This window comes from Danio aesculapii, chromosome 23 (assembly GCF_903798145.1).
Source record: "Danio aesculapii chromosome 23, fDanAes4.1, whole genome shotgun sequence".
Lineage (NCBI taxonomy): Eukaryota > Metazoa > Chordata > Actinopteri > Cypriniformes > Danionidae > Danio > Danio aesculapii.
This window is the reverse complement of record NC_079457.1, coordinates 25688641-25710843: the sequence shown is the minus strand read 5'-3', so window position 1 is coordinate 25710843 and position 22203 is coordinate 25688641. Positions and strand designations below refer to the sequence as shown.

The following is a 22203-nucleotide window of genomic DNA, read 5'->3' as shown; positions in this document are numbered from 1 at the left end:
AGTCATGAGGTGACTCTTATTGCTAATATTTTCTTGCCAAAAGGACAGCGCTGTTTCTGCTCGGTTTCGAACCGAGGACCTTTCGCGTGTTAGGCGAACGTGATGACCACTACACTACAGAAACCCCACAAGTGTTTTTAGCAGGGAAGTTTGGCCTGCAAGGATAACACAATGTGCACGATTTAGTCAATCAAGCGGACAAAGCCTACTCAGTGTGACAAGCTCCCTGCAGGTTTTAGCATACACACCATTTGCCTAGCTCGGAGCAAGGACGTTGTTGCGTGAACAATCCAGACAGCAGAAAGCCAATTCAGAATGTCCATAAATACGAATCTGCATGTTTCCACCTAGTTTTCAACAGCTTGTAAAGCGATGGTGGTAATCACTGGAGCTTCTGGTCAGGGTGTGAACACCAACTTGTGGTGCCATTGCAGATAGGCCATGAGTCACTTTCCAAAATGTTTTCACTCAATGTTCCAGGCTGGTGGAATCGTCTTCCTGTTCCCGCTCAGATTACGGATACACTGGTATCCTTCAAACGACAGCTAAAACCCATCTCTTCCGAGTAAACCTGAACCCTGGTGAATATCCCTCTCTCTAAAGAAAATAAAACTCCTACTCCAGCACTAAATTCTCTGAGCACAAACAAGTTACTTGGAATAAATAGCACTTCTCCAATGCATTGCCTCGTCTTGTTGAATCGCTGAATACCTCCTCTATTGTAAGTCGCTTTGGACAAAAGTGTCGGCTAAATGTATGTTTCACGCGAACAGGGGCCCTTTCGCGTGTAAAGCGAATGTGATAACCACTACACTACGGATATCAATATGACAGTGCTGCTTCAAGTTTTTATTGTCTTTTTTAGAGAACTGTCTTGTTCTGTCTGCATCGCGAAGGGCCAGCAAACGCACTGGCCACCTGCTCATGCACAACACAAAGCTAAAAGAAATCAGATTCAATGCAAGTTTGTGAGACCACGAGTGCAAGTAAACACTAAGTTAAATTCAAATTTTACCTCATACCGTTTTGCACAAAGTATGTTTTCATTGAACGTCAGTGCTCAACAGAAGCCTGATTTGACAACTGTCATAAAAGCCAGATGACGTTTCCGCCCAGTTTCGAACTGGGGACCTTTCGCGTGTGAGGCAAACGTGATAACCACTACACTACGGAAACCGACTGAAACACATGAAGCAGATACCCTTTTTGCTTGGGTGCCTGTTGACAATCAGTCATGAGGTGACTCTTATTGCTAATATTTTCTTGCCAAAAGGACAGCGCTGTTTCTGCTCGGTTTCGAACCGAGGACTTTTCGCGTGCTAGGCGAACGTGATGACCACTACACTACAGAAACCCCACAAGTGTTTTTAGCAGGGAAGTTTGGCCTGCAAGGATAACACAATGTGCACGATTTTGTCAATCAAGCGGACAAAGCCTACTCAGTGTGACAAGCTCCCTGCAGGTTTTAGCATACACACCATTTGCCTAGCTCGGAGCAAGGACGTTGTTGCGTGAACCATCCAGACAGCAGAAAGCCAATTCAGAATGTCCATAAATGCAAATCTGCATGTTTCCACCTAGTTTTCAAAAGCTTGTAAAGCGATGGTGGTAATCACTGGAGCTTCTGGTCAGGGTGTGAACACCAACTTGTGGTGCCATTGCAGATAGGCCATGAGTCACTTTCCAAAATGTTTTCACTCAATGTTCCAGGCTGGTGGAATCGTCTTCCTGTTCCCGCTCAGATTACGGATACACTGGTATCCTTCAAACGACAGCTAAAACCCATCTCTTCCGAGTAAACCTGAACCCTGGTGAATATCCCTCTCTCTAAAGAAAATAAAACTCCTACTCCAGCACTAAATTCTCTGAGCACAAACAAGTTACGTGGAATAAATAGCACTTCTCCAATGCATTGCCTCGTCTTGTTGAATCGCTGAATACCTCCTCTATTGTAAGTCGCTTTGGACAAAAGTGTCGGCTAAATGTATGTTTCACGCGAACAGGGGCCCTTTCGCGTGTAAAGCGAATGTGATAACCACTACACTACGGATATCAATATGACAGTGCTGCTTCAAGTTTTTATTGTCTTTTTTAGAGAACTGTCTTGTTCTGTCTGCATCGCGAAGGGCCAGCAAACGCACTGGCCACCTGCTCATGCACAACACAAAGCTAAAAGAAATCAGATTCAATGCAAGTTTGTGAGACCACGAGTGCAAGTAAACACTAAGTTAAATTCAAATTTTACCTCATACCGTTTTGCACAAAGTATGTTTTCATTGAACGTCAGTGCTCAACAGAAGCCTGATTTGACAACTGTCATAAAAGCCAGGTGATGTTTCCGCCCAGTTTCGAACTGGGGACCTTTCGCGTGTGAGGCAAACGTGATAACCACTACACTACGGAAACCGACTGAAACACACGAAGCAGATACCCTTTTTGCTTGGGTGCCTGTTGACAATCAGTCATGAGGTGACTCTTATTGCTAATATTTTCTTGCCAAAAGGACAGCGCTGTTTCTGCTCGGTTTCGAACCGAGGACTTTTCGCGTGTTAGGCGAACGTGATGACCACTACACTACAGAAACCCCACAAGTGTTTTTAGCAGGGAAGTTTGGCCTGCAAGGATAACACAATGTGCACGATTTTGTCAATCAAGCGGACAAAGCCTACTCAGTGTGACAAGCTCCCTGCAGGTTTTAGCATACACACCATTTGCCTAGCTCGGAGCAAGGACGTTGTTGCGTGAACCATCCAGACAGCAGAAAGCCAATTCAGAATGTCCATAAATGCAAATCTGCATGTTTCCACCTAGTTTTCAAAAGCTTGTAAAGCGATGGTGGTAATCACTGGAGCTTCTGGTCAGGGTGTGAGCACCAACTTGTGGTGCCATCGCAGATAGGCCATAAGTCACTTTCCAAAATGTTTTCACTCAATGTTCCAGGCTGGTGGAATCGTCTTCCTGTTCCCGCTCAGATTACGGATACACTGGTATCCTTCAAATGACAGCTAAAACCCATCTCTTCCGAGTAAACCTGAACCCTGGTGAATATCCCTCTCTCTAAAGAAAATAAAACTCCTACTCCAGCACTAAATTCTCTGAGCACAAACAAGTTACTTGGAATAAATAGCACTTCTCCAATGCATTGCCTCGTCTTGTTGAATCGCTGAATACCTCCTCTATTGTAAGTCGCTTTGGACAAAAGTGTCTGCTAAATGTATGTTTCACGCGAACAGGGGCCCTTTCGCGTGTAAAGCGAATGTGATAACCACTACACTACGGATATCAATATGACAGTGCTGCTTCAAGTTTTTATTGTCTTTTTTAGAGAACTGTCTTGTTCTGTCTGCATCGCGAAGGGCCAGCAAACGCACTGGCCACCTGCTCATGCACAACACAAAGCTAAAAGAAATCAGATTCTATGCAAGTTTGTGAGACCACGAATGCAAGTAAACACTAAGTGAAGTTTATTAATAAACTAATTTCGGGAGGATCACGTGCTTATGATTTATCGCAGCTGGTCTCGTATTAAGCTAATCAGTATCATCCAATCATATGAGCCATAAGCTACTATAAATAACCACAGTTTTCAGTCCACCTTATCTTCGTTTGGAAGACCGCTCCGCTTACAACTGCGCCCCAGCAACTCCTTAAGCAAGCAAGCAAGCAAGCAAGCAAGCAAGCAAGCAAGCAAGCAAGCAAGCAACTCCATACCCAGCATTTCAGCAAAAACAACATCATCAACAACAACGACAACCATCATCATCTCCATCAGCATAATCATCTGCTCACCTTCATCAACTATCCAGCACTGTCTTCAACCACAACATCATGAACAACGACAATATCAACACTCAGGAGAACTATCAACAAACCAACATCCTGCAAGATAACCCCGATATCATTGAATCTCCTCCCGCAACGCAACTTCCCACAGCACCGCCAGGCTCTCAAACCGAGGCCGCCATGAGAGGCCGGCGCATTACCCGCTCTACATCCAGTCGACTTCTCCGCCACAGATCCCCAGCTCCATCCACTTCAAGAAACCAAAATACTTCACCTACCTCATCTTATGCTTCCGCCACCTCCTCCGTCCATCCACCAAAGAGAATCACAGTCATGGAAATCAGGAAACTGCTCGCCGAACTCGGAATTCACGCACCCAGATCGCTCAATAAACCGGAACTCCTTAAGCTTTACCACGACGCAACATCGGACTCCCATCCTTCCTCAAGCCCTCCTGCCAGACCAACTACACAAAGAAACAGTTCACGATTTACTCCATATCCACAAGCCTCCCGCCCGCCTCAAGGGAAGAGAAAATCCAAACAAAAACACACAGCAAGTCACTCCCCCGCAAGATCACAACACCAGGAAACCCGGCCGCTTCCAATGACGTCACGCACTCTTCCGCTCCAGGACTCCATTCAAGAAATCCCTATCTCCACCCCCTTTTCCTGGCCTCCCGCCCCCTCCAGCTCTCTTATCAGTCCTCATTTCCCTTCTACCTCCAATGCTCAACTCCATTGTCTTTCCTCAGCTCCTCCTGCAACTTCTCAAAATCAAACTTTATCTTTTTCTCTCCAACCACCTACCTCCGCTCCCATCCCATCCCACCTGAATTTCTCTTATCAAATTCCTCCAACTACTATTCCTCCTTTTTCTTCCTCTCTTCCCACTGCTCATTCGAGCACTGACCCCGCCCATATTTTCACCTTCCCTACTCCAGTTTCCTCTACACGCCCCCCTTTCACCCTGTCTTCTGCCACGCCCCTCCCTCCACCAAATAATGCTCTAGCCTTGGAACCTCCACCCATCTCCAACTCTGCTCGCAACCAAATCCTTTCAGGTGCTGACATAGATCTCATTTCACTCCTCTCACCCATTGCACCTCCTGCGGCAGAACGGCAGGTTGATTGCGGCGAATTTTCTGTCTCCCTCAAACCATCAGCCAGCAATCAATCCCGTATATTAACACTAGCAGAATTTTCCATTGCCTTTTCAAGATTTACAGACATAATTTGTTCCGCGTTCCCCCATAGGAGACGTGAGTTAAATGATTATATGGCAATCATCGCCGAGCTCGCGCTCTCCTATGGGGGCACACACTTCTACACCTACCACAAATTATTCTCTGCCAAATGCGCATTACGAGTGACCCAGTGGAACCAGTGTCCTTACTGGGGGGCTTTGGACACTGAGCTCCACAATCGGGTATTTTTAGGATGCCGCAATCTAACCTGCGCTGTCTGCCGCTCCAGTCTGCACCCCACTACCTCCTGTCCTCTAATCACTCCCTCCTCTGATCCTACTAAATCATCCATCAAATCCACCAGCTATGTTCCTCAACCACCCAGCCACAACATCCCTTCACTGCTGTCTCCCTGCCTCAAACCCTCCCTCCCTAACCGTGACATCTGCATGAATTTTAACATCAGCAGATGTAACAGAATACCTTGCAGATACCTCCATTTATGCTCATATTGTGGTGGCGCTCACGCCAAAATCATCTGCCAAGTCCTCAGGGCAAAAAATAAAAAATCAAAAAATTACCTGTCGACTCCTGTGAATATTCCTAATCTTGCTCTAGAACTAAGTTCTCACCCTGATACTAACTTCTCTGATTTTCTAATTTCAGGTCTAACCCACGGATTCCACCCAGGCATCTCAGCTCTTCCTTCTCACAATCTCTTTTGTCCCAATTTGCAGTCTGCTACCACTGAACCCGATACTGTTGATTATCTTATTAAAAAAAGAAATCGACAATAACTTCATGATCGGACCATTCATGGCTCCTCCATTCAATGTCTCACGCATTAGCCCCATAGGAGTCGCAACTCGAAAATTTTCTGACAAAAAACGCCTAATAATTGATCTTTCGGCCCCCCACAATTCAGTTTTTCCCAGCATTAACAGCACTATCCCATTAGACGAATATTCGCTCAACTACCACAACATTGAGCAAGCTATCACTCTCATCAAAATAGCCGGTCGCAACGCCTGGCTAGCTAAAGTAGACATTTCATCTGCCTTTAAAATATTGCCAATCCATCCAGACTTTTGGCATCTTTTTGGCATTCATTGGCGTTCCCAATTCTATTTTGCAGTCCGACTAACTTTCGGATGCAAAAGTAGTCCAAAAATATTTGACATGATGTCAGAAGCACTATGCTGGATTTTGTCTAATAATTACAAAATCCCCCACCTCATTCATCTTCTAGATGATTTTCTCATAATTTCCCCCCCTTCTTCACCTCCAGCTAAGGACCTAGCGATCACCCAACAGGTTTTCGCTAAACTAGGAATTCCTCTCGCAGAGGAAAAAACCTCAGGACCCAGTACCACAATCGAATTTCTGGGCATTAAACTAGACTCGAAAAAATTTCAAGCATCTCTCCCTAAAGAGAAAATCGATCGAATCATTTCCCTATCCCAGATATTCCTAGAAAAACAGACATGCACTAAACGTGAACTCCTATCTATTCTTGGCCATCTTAATTTTGCCATGCGCATAATTCCTCAAGGCCGCCCATTCATTACTCACCTCCTCCAACTCTCCACTACAGTTCATGGTTTAGAAGAAACAATCCTTCTCTCTAAACCCAGTCGCGAAGAGCTAAGCTTATGGATCACCTTCCTTAAGCAATGGAACGGCTGTTCCTTTTTCTACAGCGACTTTGTAGCATCCCCCATAGACATTAATTTATTTACAGATGCTGCCCCGTCAGTTGGTTTTGGAGGCTTCTATAATGGGCATTGGTTTGCTGCCACATGGCCACCCCAATTGACTTCCATTCCAAAAAACCAAAGCTCTTCAGCCCTCTTCGAACTCTACCCAATAGTTGCAGCAGCCATTCTGTGGGGAGATGAATGGTCCACTTCTAGCATTCTCGTTCATTGTGATAACCAAGCTACGGTACACTGCATTAATAAAGGGCGTTCTCACTCCCCTTCAATAATGCCGTTTCTAAGACGCCTCACCTGGATTTCTGCTCAAAAACAATTTATCATAACTGCTGAACATGTACCTGGTTGCAAAAACCAAATTGCTGACTCTCTTTCTCGTTTTTCTTTCCAGAAATTCTGGCGATTGGCCCCAGAGGCGGACCCCCACCCAACGCCTGTCCCTCCGTATTCAGAAATGATATTGCCATAAACCATCCCCTCTACAATCTCCACCAGACCTCCCTATCTCTCATATTACAAGCCGTAGCCCCCAGAACCCTCCATTCATACCTCACAGCATGGAACACCTTCAAACATTTTCACACCCTCCATCACCTACATTTCCCCGATTTTTCCCTCCTCTCCATCACCTCCTTCATATCACACCTTCACTCCGCAAAACACATCCAAGCAAGTTCAATCAAAAGCTATCTCAGTGGGATCCAATTTTTTCACAAATTAATCCACGGGTCCCCCTCAGATACCATCACCAATTCGCAAACCTCCCTCCTCATTAAAGGTATTCAAAAAACCCACCCCACCACCCCCGATTCTAGACAACCCATCACACTCAAAATCCTCTCCTCATGCATTTATACTCTACGTAAAGGTTACATCTCCTCCCACACAGCTCGCACCTTAGATGCCATGTTCACCCTAGCCTTCTTCGGCTTTCTCAGATGCTCCGAATTAACTGTAACATCCAAATTCAACCCTTCACTCCACCCCACTATTTCAGATCTAACTTTGCAAGATAAGGAAACCATTTCTTTCCTTGTCAAACAAAGCAAAACAGATCAATTCCATAAAGGACACCTTATTTACATTTTCAACATACCTTCCCCCACCCACCCCTTCCAAACCCTCCTAGCATTCCTAGATCTAAGAAAATCTCAAGAAGCTAACCCACTAGCCCCACTCTTTACTGATGACGCTAACCGTCCAGTAACTCGCTTTTGGTTCCAAAAACACCTTAAAGAAGTTCTCCGCCTCTCAGGTTTTTCCCCCGAGCCATTTTCCAGCCACTCATTTAGGATTGGTGCCGCCACCACAGCAGCCTTCAACGGGCTTTCCCAGCATCAGATCCAGACACTTGGTCGCTGGTCCTCTGAAGCTTTCAAATCCTACATTCGCCTTAGTAGATACCACCTCAGGGAAGCTCAACGAGCCCTCACCATACTTCCAACCCCCACACTCCCTCCCTAAGGTTCTAGGCAATCCGAACCCCCCCCCCCTCCCCATGCCCCCCCCCTCTCCTTCTATAACTCCTTTAACAAGAGCATAATTTCCTCTCCCCATGTCTGCCTCCCCGGCTCCGACTCCCGCAGGAGTCAAATTAGAGCCGCGACTCTCGCAAGAGTCCCACCCAGCCACCACCCCCCCCAAGCCCCCCCCCCCCCCCCTGCAGTTTACTGTCCACTTCATAACCCTCCAAAGCCTCTTTTGTCACAACAGCCAAACTCCCGCAGGAGCTATCTATAGATATATAGTTAGTTATACACATTTGTGTAAATTCATGTTTGCTCGTGGCCGCGTGCACGCATGGGCGCGTGCATGCGCGCGTGCACGTTTGCTTTCTGTGTGTGTGTGTGCGTGTGTGTGTGTGCGTGTGTGTGAGCATATGTGTCCATGCCTGGGTACTCATTTGGACATTAAGTACATTCGTGCTTGCACATGTCCAGATGTGTCCCTTGTCCGCTTTTAACTCCCCCAACCTCTTCAAAGAAGCTCCGACCCCCGCAGGGGTCTCCCAGAGCTCTAACTCCCGCAGGAGTTCTCCAACACCCCCCGCAACCCCCCCCACCCCCCCTCATATCCCTTCCTCCCCTCCACAGCCTTCCCAAGCCACCTCTAGTCTCTTCATAACTCCTTAAATCCCCCAACCACCCCCTTAGTTCACAATTTCCCTATATTCCTTACCCTCCCAAACACGTCCTATGCCTTTTCCACACCCTTCCCTACTCCAACACAGCTGGAGGCCCAGCCCCTCAGCCTCCCCCCCCCCCCCCCCCCCCCCCCCCCCCCCCCATAACACCCAGTCCCAACTAAAGCCCATTCCAGCCCTTCCCGCCAGGCTTCTTACAGGAGCCTCCCTGCTCCCTCATCTTGCCATGTTATGTCCAGCTCCCTTATATAGCTCCAGTCTCCTTACCCCTACATAGCCCTCCCTTTGTAAGACTCCCTGCAAGAACCTCTCTTTTCACGTTATATCCAGCAGCCGGATATAGCTCCATTTTCTTGCTTTTTGGGGGGTTTTTTCTTACAAATACGCGGCTGCTGTCCCGAGCGATCAATTACTGCAATTTGGGGAGTTCTGAGATCCACCGAGCTCAGGCTCCCCTCTCGCTCTGCAAACGGGAGGAAGCCCCGGGCTCGAGGATCCCTTGAGCTTGGGGCTCTCTCCCGGGACAGCATGCCAAACAAGCTATTGATGAATCATCAGCTAAGTGTGAACTCTTGAAGTGAAGTTTATTAATAAACTAATTTCGGGAGGATCACGTGCTTATGATTTATCGCAGCTGGTCTCGTATTAAGCTAATCAGTATCATCCAATCATATGAGCCATAAGCTACTATAAATAACCACAGTTTTCAGTCCACCTTATCTTCGTTTGGAAGAAACCCCCCTTCCTCCCCATTCTCCTCCTTCACCTTAGATCGGGCGGCACGGAGGCCCAGTGGTTAGCACTGTTAGCCCCACAGCAAGAACACTGCTAACCCTGGTCCTGCCAGGTCAGTAGGTGTTTCTGTGAGGAGTTTGTATGTTCTCCCCGTGTCCGCGTGGGTTTTCCCCGGGTTCTCCGGTTTCCTCCCACCATCCAAAAAATATACATCATGCATAACAATGAAACATTTGTCTAGCCCCCTTGCTTTTTCCTCACGGGTTCCCTTAGCTACTGCAGACGGGGAGTTCTGAGATCCACCGAGCTCAGGCTCCCCTCTCGCTCTGCAAACGGGAGGAAGCCCCGGGCTCGAGGATCCCTTGAGCTCGGGGCTCTCTCCCGGGACAGCATGCCAAACAAGCTATTGATGAATCATCAGCTAAGTGTGAACTCTTGAAGTTAAATTCAAATTTTACCTCATACCGTTTTGCACAAAGTATGTTTTCATTGAATGTCAGTGCTCAACAGAAGCCTGATTTTACAACTGTCATAAAAGCCAGGTGATGTTTCCGCCCAGTTTCGAACTGGGGACCTTTCGCGTGTGAGGCGAACGTGATAACCACTACACTACGGAAACCGACTGAAACACACGAAGCAGATACCCTTTTTGGTTGGGTGCCTGTTGACAATCAGTCATGAGGTGACTCTTATTGCTAATATTTTCTTGCCAAAAGGACAGCGCTGTTTCTGCTCGGTTTCGAACCGAGGACCTTTCGCGTGTTAGGCGAACGTGATGACCACTACACTACAGAAACCCCACAAGTGTTTTTAGCAGGGAAGTTTGGCCTGCAAGGATAACACAATGTGCACGATTTTGTCAATCAAGCGGACAAAGCCTACTCAGTGTGACAAGCTCCCTGCAGGTTTTAGCATACACACCATTTGCCTAGCTCGGAGCAAGGACGTTGTTGCGTGAACCATCCAGACAGCAGAAAGCCAATTCAGAATGTCCATAAATGCAAATCTGCATGTTTCCACCTAGTTTTCAACAGCTTGTAAAGCGATGGTGGTAATCACTGGAACTTCTGGTCAGGGTGTGAGCACCAACTTGTGGTGCCATCGCAGATAGGCCATAAGTCACTTTCCAAAATGTTTTCACTCAATGTTCCAGGCTGGTGGAATCGTCTTTCTGTTCCCGCTCAGATTACGGATACACTGGTATCCTTCAAACGACAGCTAAAACCCATCTCTTCCGAGTAAACCTGAACCCTGGTGAATTTCCCTCTCTCTAAAGAAAATAAAACTCCTAGTCCAGCACTAAATTCTCTGAGCACAAACAAGTTACTTGGAATAAATAGCACTTCTCCAATGCATTGCCTCGTCTTGTTGAATCGCTGAATACCTCCTCTATTGTAAGTCGCTTTGGACAAAAGTGTCTGCTAAATGTATGTTTCACGCGAACAGGGGCCCTTTCGCGTGTAAAGCGAATGTGATAACCACTACACTACGGATATCAATATGACAGTGCTGCTTCAAGTTTTTATTGTCTTTTTTAGAGAACTGTCTTGTTCTGTCTGCATCGCGAAGGGCCAGCAAACGCACTGGCCACCTGCTCATGCACAACACAAAGCTAAAAGAAATCAGATTCTATGCAAGTTTGTGAGACCACGAGTGCAAGTAAACACTAAGTTAAATTCAAATTTTACCTCATACCGTTTTGCACAAAGTATGTTTTCATTGAACGTCAGTGCTCAACAGAAGCCTGATTTGACAACTGTCATAAAAGCCAGGTGATGTTTCCGCCCAGTTTCGAACTGGGGACCTTTCGCGTGTGAGGCGAACGTGATAACCACTACACTACGGAAACCGACTGAAACACACGAAGCAGATACCCTTTTTGCTTGGGTGCCTGTTGACAATCAGTCATGAGGTGACTCTTATTGCTAATATTTTCTTGCCAAAAGGACAGCGCTGTTTCTGCTCGGTTTCGAACCGAGGACCTTTCGCGTGTTAGGCGAACGTGATGACCACTACACTACAGAAACCCCACAAGTGTTTTTAGCAGGGAAGTTTGGCCTGCAAGGATAACACAATGTGCACGATTTTGTCAATCAAGCGGACAAAGCCTACTCAGTGTGACAAGCTCCCTGCAGGTTTTAGCATACACACCATTTGCCTAGCTCGGAGCAAGGACGTTGTTGCGTGAACCATCCAGACAGCAGAAAGCCAATTCAGAATGTCCATAAATGCAAATCTGCATGTTTCCACCTAGTTTTCAACAGCTTGTAAAGCGATGGTGGTAATCACTGGAGCCTCTGGTCAGGGTGTGAGCACCAACTTGTGGTGCCATCGCAGATAGGCCATAAGTCACTTTCCAAAATGTTTTCACTCAATGTTCCAGGCTGGTGGAATCGTCTTTCTGTTCCCGCTCAGATTACGGATACACTGGTATCCTTCAAACGACAGCTAAAACCCATCTCTTCCGAGTAAACCTGAACCCTGGTGAATATCCCTCTCTCTAAAGAAAATAAAACTCCTACTCCAGCACTAAATTCTCTGAGCACAAACAAGTTACTTGGAATAAATAGCACTTCTCCAATGCATTGCCTCGTCTTGTTGAATCGCTGAATACCTCCTCTATTGTAAGTCGCTTTGGACAAAAGTGTCTGCTAAATGTATGTTTCACGCGAACAGGGGCCCTTTCGCGTGTAAAGCGAATGTGATAACCACTACACTACGGATATCAATATGACAGTGCTGCTTCAAGTTTTTATTGTCTTTTTTAGAGAACTGTCTTGTTCTGTCTGCATCGCGAAGGGCCAGCAAACGCACTGGCCACCTGCTCATGCACAACACAAAGCTAAAAGAAATCAGATTCTATGCAAGTTTGTGAGACCACGAGTGCAAGTAAACACTAAGTTAAATTCAAATTTTACCTCATACCGTTTTGCACAAAGTATGTTTTCATTGAACGTCAGTGCTCAACAGAAGCCTGATTTGACAACTGTCATAAAAGCCAGATGATGTTTCCGCCCAGTTTCGAACTGGGGACCTTTCGCGTGTAAGGCGAACGTGATAACCACTACACTACGGAAACCGACTGAAACACACGAAGCAGATACCCTTTTTGCTTGGGTGCCTGTTGACAATCAGTCATGAGGTGACTCTTATTGCTAATATTTTCTTGCCAAAAGGACAGCGCTGTTTCTGCTCGGTTTCGAACCGAGGACCTTTCGCGTGTTAGGCGAACGTGATGACCACTACACTACAGAAACCCCACAAGTGTTTTTAGCAGGGAAGTTTGGCCTGCAAGGATAACACAATGTGCACGATTTTGTCAATCAAGCGGACAAAGCCTACTCAGTGTGACAAGCTCCCTGCAGGTTTTAGCATACACACCATTTGCCTAGCTCGGAGCAAGGACGTTGTTGCGTGAACCATCCAGACAGCAGAAAGCCAATTCAGAATGTCCATAAATGCAAATCTGCATGTTTCCACCTAGTTTTCAACAGCTTGTAAAGCGATGGTGGTAATCACTGGAGCCTCTGGTCAGGGTGTGAGCACCAACTTGTGGTGCCATCGCAGATAGGCCATAAGTCACTTTCCAAAATGTTTTCACTCAATGTTCCAGGCTGGTGGAATCGTCTTTCTGTTCCCGCTCAGATTACGGATACACTGGTATCCTTCAAACGACAGCTAAAACCCATCTCTTCCGAGTAAACCTGAACCCTGGTGAATATCCCTCTCTCTAAAGAAAATAAAACTCCTACTCCAGCACTAAATTCTCTGAGCACAAACAAGTTACTTGGAATAAATAGCACTTCTCCAATGCATTGCCTCGTCTTGTTGAATCGCTGAATACCTCCTCTATTGTAAGTCGCTTTGGACAAAAGTGTCTGCTAAATGTATGTTTCACGCGAACAGGGGCCCTTTCGCGTGTAAAGCGAATGTGATAACCACTACACTACGGATATCAATATGACAGTGCTGCTTCAAGTTTTTATTGTCTTTTTTAGAGAACTGTCTTGTTCTGTCTGCATCGCGAAGGGCCAGCAAACGCACTGGCCACCTGCTCATGCACAACACAAAGCTAAAAGAAATCAGATTCTATGCAAGTTTGTGAGACCACGAGTGCAAGTAAACACTAAGTTAAATTCAAATTTTACCTCATACCGTTTTGCACAAAGTATGTTTTCATTGAACGTCAGTGCTCAACAGAAGCCTGATTTGACAACTGTCATAAAAGCCAGGTGATGTTTCCGCCCAGTTTCGAACTGGGGACCTTTCGCGTGTGAGGCGAACGTGATAACCACTACACTACGGAAACCGACTGAAACACACGAAGCAGATACCCTTTTTGCTTGGGTGCCTGTTGACAATCAGTCATGAGGTGACTCTTATTGCTAATATTTTCTTGCCAAAAGGACAGCGCTGTTTCTGCTCGGTTTCGAACCGAGGACCTTTCGCGTGTTAGGCGAACGTGATGACCACTACACTACAGAAACCCCACAAGTGTTTTTAGCAGGGAAGTTTGGCCTGCAAGGATAACACAATGTGCACGATTTTGTCAATCAAGCGGACAAAGCCTACTCAGTGTGACAAGCTCCCTGCAGGTTTAGCATACACACCATTTGCCTAGCTCGGAGCAAGGACGTTGTTGCGTGAACCATCCAGACAGCAGAAAGCCAATTCAGAATGTCCATAAATGCAAATCTGCATGTTTCCACCTAGTTTTCAACAGCTTGTAAAGCGATGGTGGTAATCACTGGAGCTTCTGGTCAGGGTGTGAGCACCAACTTGTGGTGCCATCGCAGATAGGCCATAAGTCACTTTCCAAAATGTTTTCACTCAATGTTCCAGGCTGGTGGAATCGTCTTCCTGTTCCCGCTCAGATTACGGATACACTGGTATCCTTCAAACGACAGCTAAAACCCATCTCTTCCGAGTAAACCTGAACCCTGGTGAATATCCCTCTCTCTAAAGAAAATAAAACTCCTACTCCAGCACTAAATTCTCTGAGCACAAACAAGTTACTTGGAATAAATAGCACTTCTCCAATGCATTGCCTCGTCTTGTTGAATCGCTGAATACCTCCTCTATTGTAAGTCGCTTTGGACAAAAGTGTCTGCTAAATGTATGTTTCACGCGAACAGGGGCCCTTTCGCGTGTAAAGCGAATGTGATAACCACTACACTACGGATATCAATATGACAGTGCTGCTTCAAGTTTTTATTGTCTTTTTTAGAGAACTGTCTTGTTCTGTCTGCATCGCGAAGGGCCAGCAAACGCACTGGCCACCTGCTCATGCACAACACAAAGCTAAAAGAAATCAGATTCTATGCAAGTTTGTGAGACCACGAGTGCAAGTAAACACTAAGTTAAATTCAAATTTTACCTCATACCGTTTTGCACAAAGTATGTTTTCATTGAACGTCAGTGCTCAACAGAAGCCTGATTTGACAACTGTCATAAAAGCCAGATGATGTTTCCGCCCAGTTTCGAACTGGGGACCTTTCGCGTGTAAGGCGAACGTGATAACCACTACACTACGGAAACCGACTGAAACACACGAAGCAGATACCCTTTTTGCTTGGGTGCCTGTTGACAATCAGTCATGAGGTGACTCTTATTGCTAATATTTTCTTGCCAAAAGGACAGCACTGTTTCTGCTCGGTTTCGAACCGAGGACCTTTCGCGTGTTAGGCGAACGTGATGACCACTACACTACAGAAACCCCACAAGTGTTTTTACAGGGAAGCTTGGCCTGCAAGGATAACACAATGTGCACGATTTTGTCAATCAAGCGGACAAAGCCTACTCAGTGTGACAAGCTCCCTGCAGGTTTTAGCATACACACCATTTGCCTAGCTCGGAGCAAGGACGTTGTTGCGTGAACCATCCAGACAGCAGAAAGCCAATTCAGAATGTCCATAAATGCAAATCTGCATGTTTCCACCTAGTTTTCAACAGCTTGTAAAGCGATGGTGGTAATCACTGGAGCCTCTGGTCAGGGTGTGAGCACCAACTTGTGGTGCCATCGCAGATAGGCCATAAGTCACTTTCCAAAATGTTTTCACTCAATGTTCCAGGCTGGTGGAATCGTCTTTCTGTTCCCGCTCAGATTACGGATACACTGGTATCCTTCAAACGACAGCTAAAACCCATCTCTTCCGAGTAAACCTGAACCCTGGTGAATATCCCTCTCTCTAAAGAAAATAAAACTCCTACTCCAGCACTAAATTCTCTGAGCACAAACAAGTTACTTGGAATAAATAGCACTTCTCCAATGCATTGCCTCGTCTTGTTGAATCGCTGAATACCTCCTCTATTGTAAGTCGCTTTGGACAAAAGTGTCTGCTAAATGTATGTTTCACGCGAACAGGGGCCCTTTCGCGTGTAAAGCGAATGTGATAACCACTACACTACGGATATCAATATGACAGTGCTGCTTCAAGTTTTTATTGTCTTTTTTAGAGAACTGTCTTGTTCTGTCTGCATCGCGAAGGGCCAGCAAACGCACTGGCCACCTGCTCATGCACAACACAAAGCTAAAAGAAATCAGATTCTATGCAACTTTGTGAGACCACGAGTGCAAGTAAACACTAAGTTAAATTCAAATTTTACCTCATACCGTTTTGCACAAAGTATGTTTTCATTGAATGTCAGTGCTCAACAGAAGCCTGATTTGACAACTGTCATAAAAGCCAGGTGATGTTTCCGCCCAGTTTCGAACTGGGGACCTTTCGCGTGTGAGGCGAACGTGATAACCACTACACTACGGAAACCGACTGAAACACACGAAGCAGATACCCTTTTTGGTTGGGTGCCTGTTGACAATCAGTCTTGAGGTGACTCTTATTGCTAATATTTTCTTGCCAAAAGGACAGCACTGTTTCTGCTCGGTTTCGAACCGAGGACCTTTCGCGTGTTAGGCGAACGTGATGACCACTACACTACAGAAACCCCACAAGTGTTTTTACAGGGAAGCTTGGCCTGCAAGGATAACACAATGTGCACGATTTTGTCAATCAAGCGGACAAAGCCTACTCAGTGTGACAAGCTCCCTGCAGGTTTTAGCATACACACCATTTGCCTAGCTCGGAGCAAGGACGTTGTTGCGTGAACCATCCAGACAGCAGAAAGCCAATTCAGAATGTCCATAAATGCAAATCTGCATGTTTCCACCTAGTTTTCAACAGCTTGTAAAGCGATGGTGGTAATCACTGGAGCTTCTGGTCAGGGTGTGAGCACCAACTTGTGGTGCCATCGCAGATAGGCCATAAGTCACTTTCCAAAATGTTTTCACTCAATGTTCCAGGCTGGTGGAATCGTCTTTCTGTTCCCGCTCAGATTACGGATACACTGGTATCCTTCAAACGACAGCTAAAACCCATCTCTTCCGAGTAAACCTGAACCCTGGTGAATATCCCTCTCTCTAAAGAAAATAAAACTCCTACTCCAGCACTAAATTCTCTGAGCACAAACAAGTTACTTGGAATAAATAGCACTTCTCCAATGCATTGCCTCGTCTTGTTGAATCGCTGAATACCTCCTCTATTGTAAGTCGCTTTGGACAAAAGTGTCTGCTAAATGTATGTTTCACGCGAACAGGGGCCCTTTCGCGTGTAAAGCGAATGTGATAACCACTACACTACGGATATCAATATGACAGTGCTGCTTCAAGTTTTTATTGTCTTTTTTAGAGAACTGTCTTGTTCTGTCTGCATCGCGAAGGGCCAGCAAACGCACTGGCCACCTGCTCATGCACAACACAAAGCTAAAAGAAATCAGATTCTATGCAAGTTTGTGAGACCACGAGTGCAAGTAAACACTAAGTTAAATTCAAATTTTACCTCATACCGTTTTGCACAAAGTATGTTTTCATTGAATGTCAGTGCTCAACAGAAGCCTGATTTGACAACTGTCATAAAAGCCAGATGATGTTTCCGCCCAGTTTCGAACTGGGGACCTTTCGCGTGTGAGGCGAACGTGATAACCACTACACTACGGAAACCGACTGAAACACACGAAGCAGATACCCTTTTTGGTTGGGTGCCTGTTGACAATCAGTCATGAGGTGACTCTTATTGCTAATATTTTCTTGCCAAAAGGACAGCACTGTTTCTGCTCGGTTTCGAACCGAGGACCTTTCGCGTGTTAGGCGAACGTGATGACCACTACACTACAGAAACCCCACAAGTGTTTTTAGCAGGGAAGTTTGGCCTGCAAGGATAACACAATGTGCACGATTTTGTCAATCAAGCGGACAAAGCCTACTCAGTGTGACAAGCTCCCTGCAGGTTTTAGCATACACACCATTTGCCTAGCTCGGAGCAAGGACGTTGTTGCGTGAACCATCCAGACAGCAGAAAGCCAATTCAGAATGTCCATAAATGCAAATCTGCATGTTTCCACCTAGTTTTCAACAGCTTGTAAAGCGATGGTGGTAATCACTGGAACTTCTGGTCAGGGTGTGAGCACCAACTTGTGGTGCCATCGCAGATAGGCCATAAGTCACTTTCCAAAATGTTTTCACTCAATGTTCCAGGCTGGTGGAATCGTCTTCCTGTTCCCGCTCAGATTACGGATACACTGGTATCCTTCAAACGACAGCTAAAACCCATCTCTTCCGAGTAAACCTGAACCCTGGTGAATATCCCTCTCTCTAAAGAAAATAAAACTCCTACTCCAGCACTAAATTCTCTGAGCACAAACAAGTTACTTGGAATAAATAGCACTTCTCCAATGCATTGCCTCGTCTTGTTGAATCGCTGAATACCTCCTCTATTGTAAGTCGCTTTGGACAAAAGTGTCTGCTAAATGTATGTTTCACGCGAACAGGGGCCCTTTCGCGTGTAAAGCGAATGTGATAACCACTACACTACGGATATCAATATGACAGTGCTGCTTCAAGTTTTTATTGTCTTTTTTAGAGAACTGTCTTGTTCTGTCTGCATCGCGAAGGGCCAGCAAACGCACTGGCCACCTGCTCATGCACAACACAAAGCTAAAAGAAGTCAGATTCTATGCAAGTTTGTGAGACCACGAATGCAAGTAAACACTAAGTTAAATTCAAATTTTACCTCATACCGTTTTGCACAAAGTATGTTTTCATTGAACGTCAGTGCTCAACAGAAGCCTGATTTGACAACTGTCATAAAAGCCAGGTGATGTTTCCGCCCAGTTTCGAACTGGGGACCTTTCGCGTGTGAGGCGAACGTGATAACCACTACACTACGGAAACCGACTGAAACACACGAAGCAGATACCCTTTTTGCTTGGGTGCCTGTTGACAATCAGTCATGAGGTGACTCTTATTGCTAATATTTTCTTGCCAAAAGGACAGCGCTGTTTCTGCTCGGTTTCGAACCGAGGACCTTTCGCGTGTTAGGCGAACGTGATGACCACTACACTACAGAAACCCCACAAGTGTTTTTAGCAGGGAAGTTTGGCCTGCAAGGATAACACAATGTGCACGATTTTGTCAATCAAGCGGACAAAGCCTACTCAGTGTGACAAGCTCCCTGCAGGTTTTAGCATACACACCATTTGCCTAGCTCGGAGCAAGGACGTTGTTGCGTGAACCATCCAGACAGCAGAAAGCCAATTCAGAATGTCCATAAATGCAAATCTGCATGTTTCCACCTAGTTTTCAACAGCTTGTAAAGCGATGGTGGTAATCACTGGAGCTTCTGGTCAGGGTGTGAGCACCAACTTGTGGTGCCATCGCAGATAGGCCATAAGTCACTTTCCAAAATGTTTTCACTCAATGTTCCAGGCTGGTGGAATCGTCTTTCTGTTCCCGCTCAGATTACGGATACACTGGTATCCTTCAAACGACAGCTAAAACCCATCTCTTCCGAGTAAACCTGAACCCTGGTGAATATCCCTCTCTCTAAAGAAAATAAAACTCCTACTCCAGCACTAAATTCTCTGAGCACAAACAAGTTACTTGGAATAAATAGCACTTCTCCAATGCATTGCCTCGTCTTGTTGAATCGCTGAATACCTCCTCTATTGTAAGTCGCTTTGGACAAAAGTGTCTGCTAAATGTATGTTTCACGCGAACAGGGGCCCTTTCGCGTGTAAAGCGAATGTGATAACCACTACACTACGGATATCAATATGACAGTGCTGCTTCAAGTTTTTATTGTCTTTTTTAGAGAACTGTCTTGTTCTGTCTGCATCGCGAAGGGCCAGCAAACGCACTGGCCACCTGCTCATGCACAACACAAAGCTAAAAGAAATCAGATTCTATGCAAGTTTGTGAGACCACGAGTGCAAGTAAACACTAAGTTAAATTCAAATTTTACCTCATACCGTTTTGCACAAAGTATGTTTTCATTGAATGTCAGTGCTCAACAGAAGCCTGATTTGACAACTGTCATAAAAGCCAGGTGATGTTTCCGCCCAGTTTCGAACTGGGGACCTTTCGCGTGTGAGGCGAACGTGATAACCACTACACTACGGAAACCGACTGAAACACACGAAGCAGATACCCTTTTTGCTTGGGTGCCTGTTGACAATCAGTCATGAGGTGACTCTTATTGCTAATATTTTCTTGCCAAAAGGACAGCGCTGTTTCTGCTCGGTTTCGAACCGAGGACCTTTCGCGTGTTAGGCGAACGTGAAGAACACTACACTACAGAAACCCCACAAGCGTTTTTAGCAGGGAAGTTTGGCCTGCAAGGATAACACAATGTGCACGATTTTGTCAATCAAGCGGACAAAGCCTACTCAGTGTGACAAGCTCCCTGCAGGTTTTAGCATACACACCATTTGCCTAGCTCGGAGCAAGGACGTTGTTGCGTGAACCATCCAGACAGCAGAAAGCCAATTCAGAATGTCCATAAATGCAAATCTGCATGTTTCCACCTAGTTTTCAACAGCTTGTAAAGCGATGGTGGTAATCACTGGAGCTTCTGGTCAGGGTGTGAGCACCAACTTGTGGTGCCATCGCAGATAGGCCATAAGTCACTTTCCAAAATGTTTTCACTCAATGTTCCAGGCTGGTGGAATCGTCTTTCTGTTCCCGCTTAGATTACGGATACACTGGTATCCTTCAAACGACAGCTAAAACCCATCTCTTCCGAGTAAACCTGAACCCTGGTGAATATCCCTCTCTCTAAAGAAAATAAAACTCCTACTCCAGCACTAAATTCTCTGAGCACAAACAAGTTACTTGGAATAAATAGCACTTCTCCAATGCATTGCCTCGTCTTGTTGAATCGCTGAATACCTCCTCTATTGTAAGTCGCTTTGGACAAAAGTGTCTGCTAAATGTATGTTTCACGCGAACAGGGGCCCTTTCGCGTGTAAAGCGAATGTGATAACCACTACACTACGGATATCAATATGACAGTGCTGCTTCAAGTTTTTATTGTCTTTTTTAGAGAACTGTCTTGTTCTGTCTGCATCGCGAAGGGCCAGCAAACGCACTGGCCACCTGCTCATGCACAACACAAAGCTAAAAGAAATCAGATTCTATGCAAGTTTGTGAGACCACGAGTGCAAGTAAACACTAAGTTAAATTCAAATTTTACCTCATACCGTTTTGCACAAAGTATGTTTTCATTGAATGTCAGTGCTCAACAGAAGCCTGATTTGACAACTGTCATAAAAGCCAGGTGATGTTTCCGCCCAGTTTCGAACTGGGGACCTTTCGCGTGTGAGGCGAACGTGATAACCACTACACTACGGAAACCGACTGAAACACACGAAGCAGATACCCTTTTTGCTTGGGTGCCTGTTGACAATCAGTCATGAGGTGACTCTTATTGCTAATATTTTCTTGCCAAAAGGACAGCGCTGTTTCTGCTCGGTTTCGAACCGAGGACCTTTCGCGTGTTAGGCGAACGTGATGACCACTACACTACAGAAACCCCACAAGTGTTTTTAGCAGGGAAGCTTGGCCTGCAAGGATAACACAATGTGCACGATTTTGTCAATCAAGCGGACAAAGCCTACTCAGTGTGACAAGCTCCCTGCAGGTTTTAGCATACACACCATTTGCCTAGCTCGGAGCAAGGACGTTGTTGCGTGAACCATCCAGACAGCAGAAAGCCAATTCAGAATGTCCATAAATGCAAATCTGCATGTTTCCACCTAGTTTTCAACAGCTTGTAAAGCGATGGTGGTAATCACTGGAGCTTCTGGTCAGGGTGTGAGCACCAACTTGTGGTGCCATCGCAGATAGGCCATAAGTCACTTTCCAAAATGTTTTCACTCAATGTTCCAGGCTGGTGGAATCGTCTTCCTGTTCCCGCTCAGATTACGGATACACTGGTATCCTTCAAACGACAGCTAAAACCCATCTCTTCCGAGTAAACCTGAACCCTGGTGAATATCCCTCTCTCTAAAGAAAATAAAACTCCTACTCCAGCACTAAATTCTCTGAGCACAAACAAGTTACTTGGAATAAATAGCACTTCTCCAATGCATTGCCTCGTCTTGTTGAATCGCTGAATACCTCCTCTATTGTAAGTCGCTTTGGACAAAAGTGTCTGCTAAATGTATGTTTCACGCGAACAGGGGCCCTTTCGCGTGTAAAGCGAATGTGATAACCACTACACTACGGATATCAATATGACAGTGCTGCTTCAAGTTTTTATTGTCTTTTTTAGAGAACTGTCTTGTTCTGTCTGCATCGCGAAGGGCCA

The 22203-nt window shown here is 45.8% G+C and overlaps 25 non-coding genes across 25 annotated transcripts; all 25 read right to left on the bottom strand.

Moving 5' to 3' along the window:
* Positions 1–51: 51 nt before the first annotated feature.
* Positions 52–124, bottom strand: trnav-aac (transfer RNA valine (anticodon AAC)). Its single transcript has one exon. It is a non-coding gene; the product is annotated as a tRNA-Val (tRNA).
* Positions 125–1103: 979 nt separating this feature from the next.
* On the bottom strand, positions 1104–1176 carry trnav-cac (transfer RNA valine (anticodon CAC)). Its single transcript has one exon. It is a non-coding gene; the product is annotated as a tRNA-Val (tRNA).
* A 105-nt stretch (positions 1177–1281) lies between these two features.
* trnaa-agc (transfer RNA alanine (anticodon AGC)) lies at positions 1282–1354 on the bottom strand. Its single transcript has one exon. It is a non-coding gene; the product is annotated as a tRNA-Ala (tRNA).
* Positions 1355–2333: 979 nt separating this feature from the next.
* On the bottom strand, positions 2334–2406 carry trnav-cac (transfer RNA valine (anticodon CAC)). The gene has a single exon. It is a non-coding gene; the product is annotated as a tRNA-Val (tRNA).
* A 105-nt stretch (positions 2407–2511) lies between these two features.
* On the bottom strand, positions 2512–2584 carry trnav-aac (transfer RNA valine (anticodon AAC)). Its single transcript has one exon. It is a non-coding gene; the product is annotated as a tRNA-Val (tRNA).
* A 7524-nt stretch (positions 2585–10108) lies between these two features.
* Positions 10109–10181, bottom strand: trnav-cac (transfer RNA valine (anticodon CAC)). Its single transcript has one exon. It is a non-coding gene; the product is annotated as a tRNA-Val (tRNA).
* A 105-nt stretch (positions 10182–10286) lies between these two features.
* trnav-aac (transfer RNA valine (anticodon AAC)) lies at positions 10287–10359 on the bottom strand. Its single transcript has one exon. It is a non-coding gene; the product is annotated as a tRNA-Val (tRNA).
* Positions 10360–11338: 979 nt separating this feature from the next.
* trnav-cac (transfer RNA valine (anticodon CAC)) lies at positions 11339–11411 on the bottom strand. The gene has a single exon. It is a non-coding gene; the product is annotated as a tRNA-Val (tRNA).
* Positions 11412–11516: 105 nt separating this feature from the next.
* trnav-aac (transfer RNA valine (anticodon AAC)) lies at positions 11517–11589 on the bottom strand. Its single transcript has one exon. It is a non-coding gene; the product is annotated as a tRNA-Val (tRNA).
* A 979-nt stretch (positions 11590–12568) lies between these two features.
* Positions 12569–12641, bottom strand: trnav-uac (transfer RNA valine (anticodon UAC)). The gene has a single exon. It is a non-coding gene; the product is annotated as a tRNA-Val (tRNA).
* Positions 12642–12746: 105 nt separating this feature from the next.
* On the bottom strand, positions 12747–12819 carry trnav-aac (transfer RNA valine (anticodon AAC)). The gene has a single exon. It is a non-coding gene; the product is annotated as a tRNA-Val (tRNA).
* Positions 12820–13798: 979 nt separating this feature from the next.
* trnav-cac (transfer RNA valine (anticodon CAC)) lies at positions 13799–13871 on the bottom strand. The gene has a single exon. It is a non-coding gene; the product is annotated as a tRNA-Val (tRNA).
* Positions 13872–13976: 105 nt separating this feature from the next.
* Positions 13977–14049, bottom strand: trnav-aac (transfer RNA valine (anticodon AAC)). The gene has a single exon. It is a non-coding gene; the product is annotated as a tRNA-Val (tRNA).
* A 978-nt stretch (positions 14050–15027) lies between these two features.
* Positions 15028–15100, bottom strand: trnav-uac (transfer RNA valine (anticodon UAC)). Its single transcript has one exon. It is a non-coding gene; the product is annotated as a tRNA-Val (tRNA).
* Positions 15101–15205: 105 nt separating this feature from the next.
* Positions 15206–15278, bottom strand: trnav-aac (transfer RNA valine (anticodon AAC)). The gene has a single exon. It is a non-coding gene; the product is annotated as a tRNA-Val (tRNA).
* Positions 15279–16256: 978 nt separating this feature from the next.
* Positions 16257–16329, bottom strand: trnav-cac (transfer RNA valine (anticodon CAC)). The gene has a single exon. It is a non-coding gene; the product is annotated as a tRNA-Val (tRNA).
* A 105-nt stretch (positions 16330–16434) lies between these two features.
* On the bottom strand, positions 16435–16507 carry trnav-aac (transfer RNA valine (anticodon AAC)). Its single transcript has one exon. It is a non-coding gene; the product is annotated as a tRNA-Val (tRNA).
* Positions 16508–17485: 978 nt separating this feature from the next.
* Positions 17486–17558, bottom strand: trnav-cac (transfer RNA valine (anticodon CAC)). The gene has a single exon. It is a non-coding gene; the product is annotated as a tRNA-Val (tRNA).
* A 105-nt stretch (positions 17559–17663) lies between these two features.
* trnav-aac (transfer RNA valine (anticodon AAC)) lies at positions 17664–17736 on the bottom strand. Its single transcript has one exon. It is a non-coding gene; the product is annotated as a tRNA-Val (tRNA).
* A 979-nt stretch (positions 17737–18715) lies between these two features.
* trnav-cac (transfer RNA valine (anticodon CAC)) lies at positions 18716–18788 on the bottom strand. Its single transcript has one exon. It is a non-coding gene; the product is annotated as a tRNA-Val (tRNA).
* Positions 18789–18893: 105 nt separating this feature from the next.
* Positions 18894–18966, bottom strand: trnav-aac (transfer RNA valine (anticodon AAC)). Its single transcript has one exon. It is a non-coding gene; the product is annotated as a tRNA-Val (tRNA).
* Positions 18967–19945: 979 nt separating this feature from the next.
* Positions 19946–20018, bottom strand: trnav-cac (transfer RNA valine (anticodon CAC)). The gene has a single exon. It is a non-coding gene; the product is annotated as a tRNA-Val (tRNA).
* A 105-nt stretch (positions 20019–20123) lies between these two features.
* On the bottom strand, positions 20124–20196 carry trnav-aac (transfer RNA valine (anticodon AAC)). Its single transcript has one exon. It is a non-coding gene; the product is annotated as a tRNA-Val (tRNA).
* Positions 20197–21175: 979 nt separating this feature from the next.
* trnav-cac (transfer RNA valine (anticodon CAC)) lies at positions 21176–21248 on the bottom strand. The gene has a single exon. It is a non-coding gene; the product is annotated as a tRNA-Val (tRNA).
* Positions 21249–21353: 105 nt separating this feature from the next.
* On the bottom strand, positions 21354–21426 carry trnav-aac (transfer RNA valine (anticodon AAC)). The gene has a single exon. It is a non-coding gene; the product is annotated as a tRNA-Val (tRNA).
* Between the last annotated feature and the right edge of the window lie 777 nt (positions 21427–22203).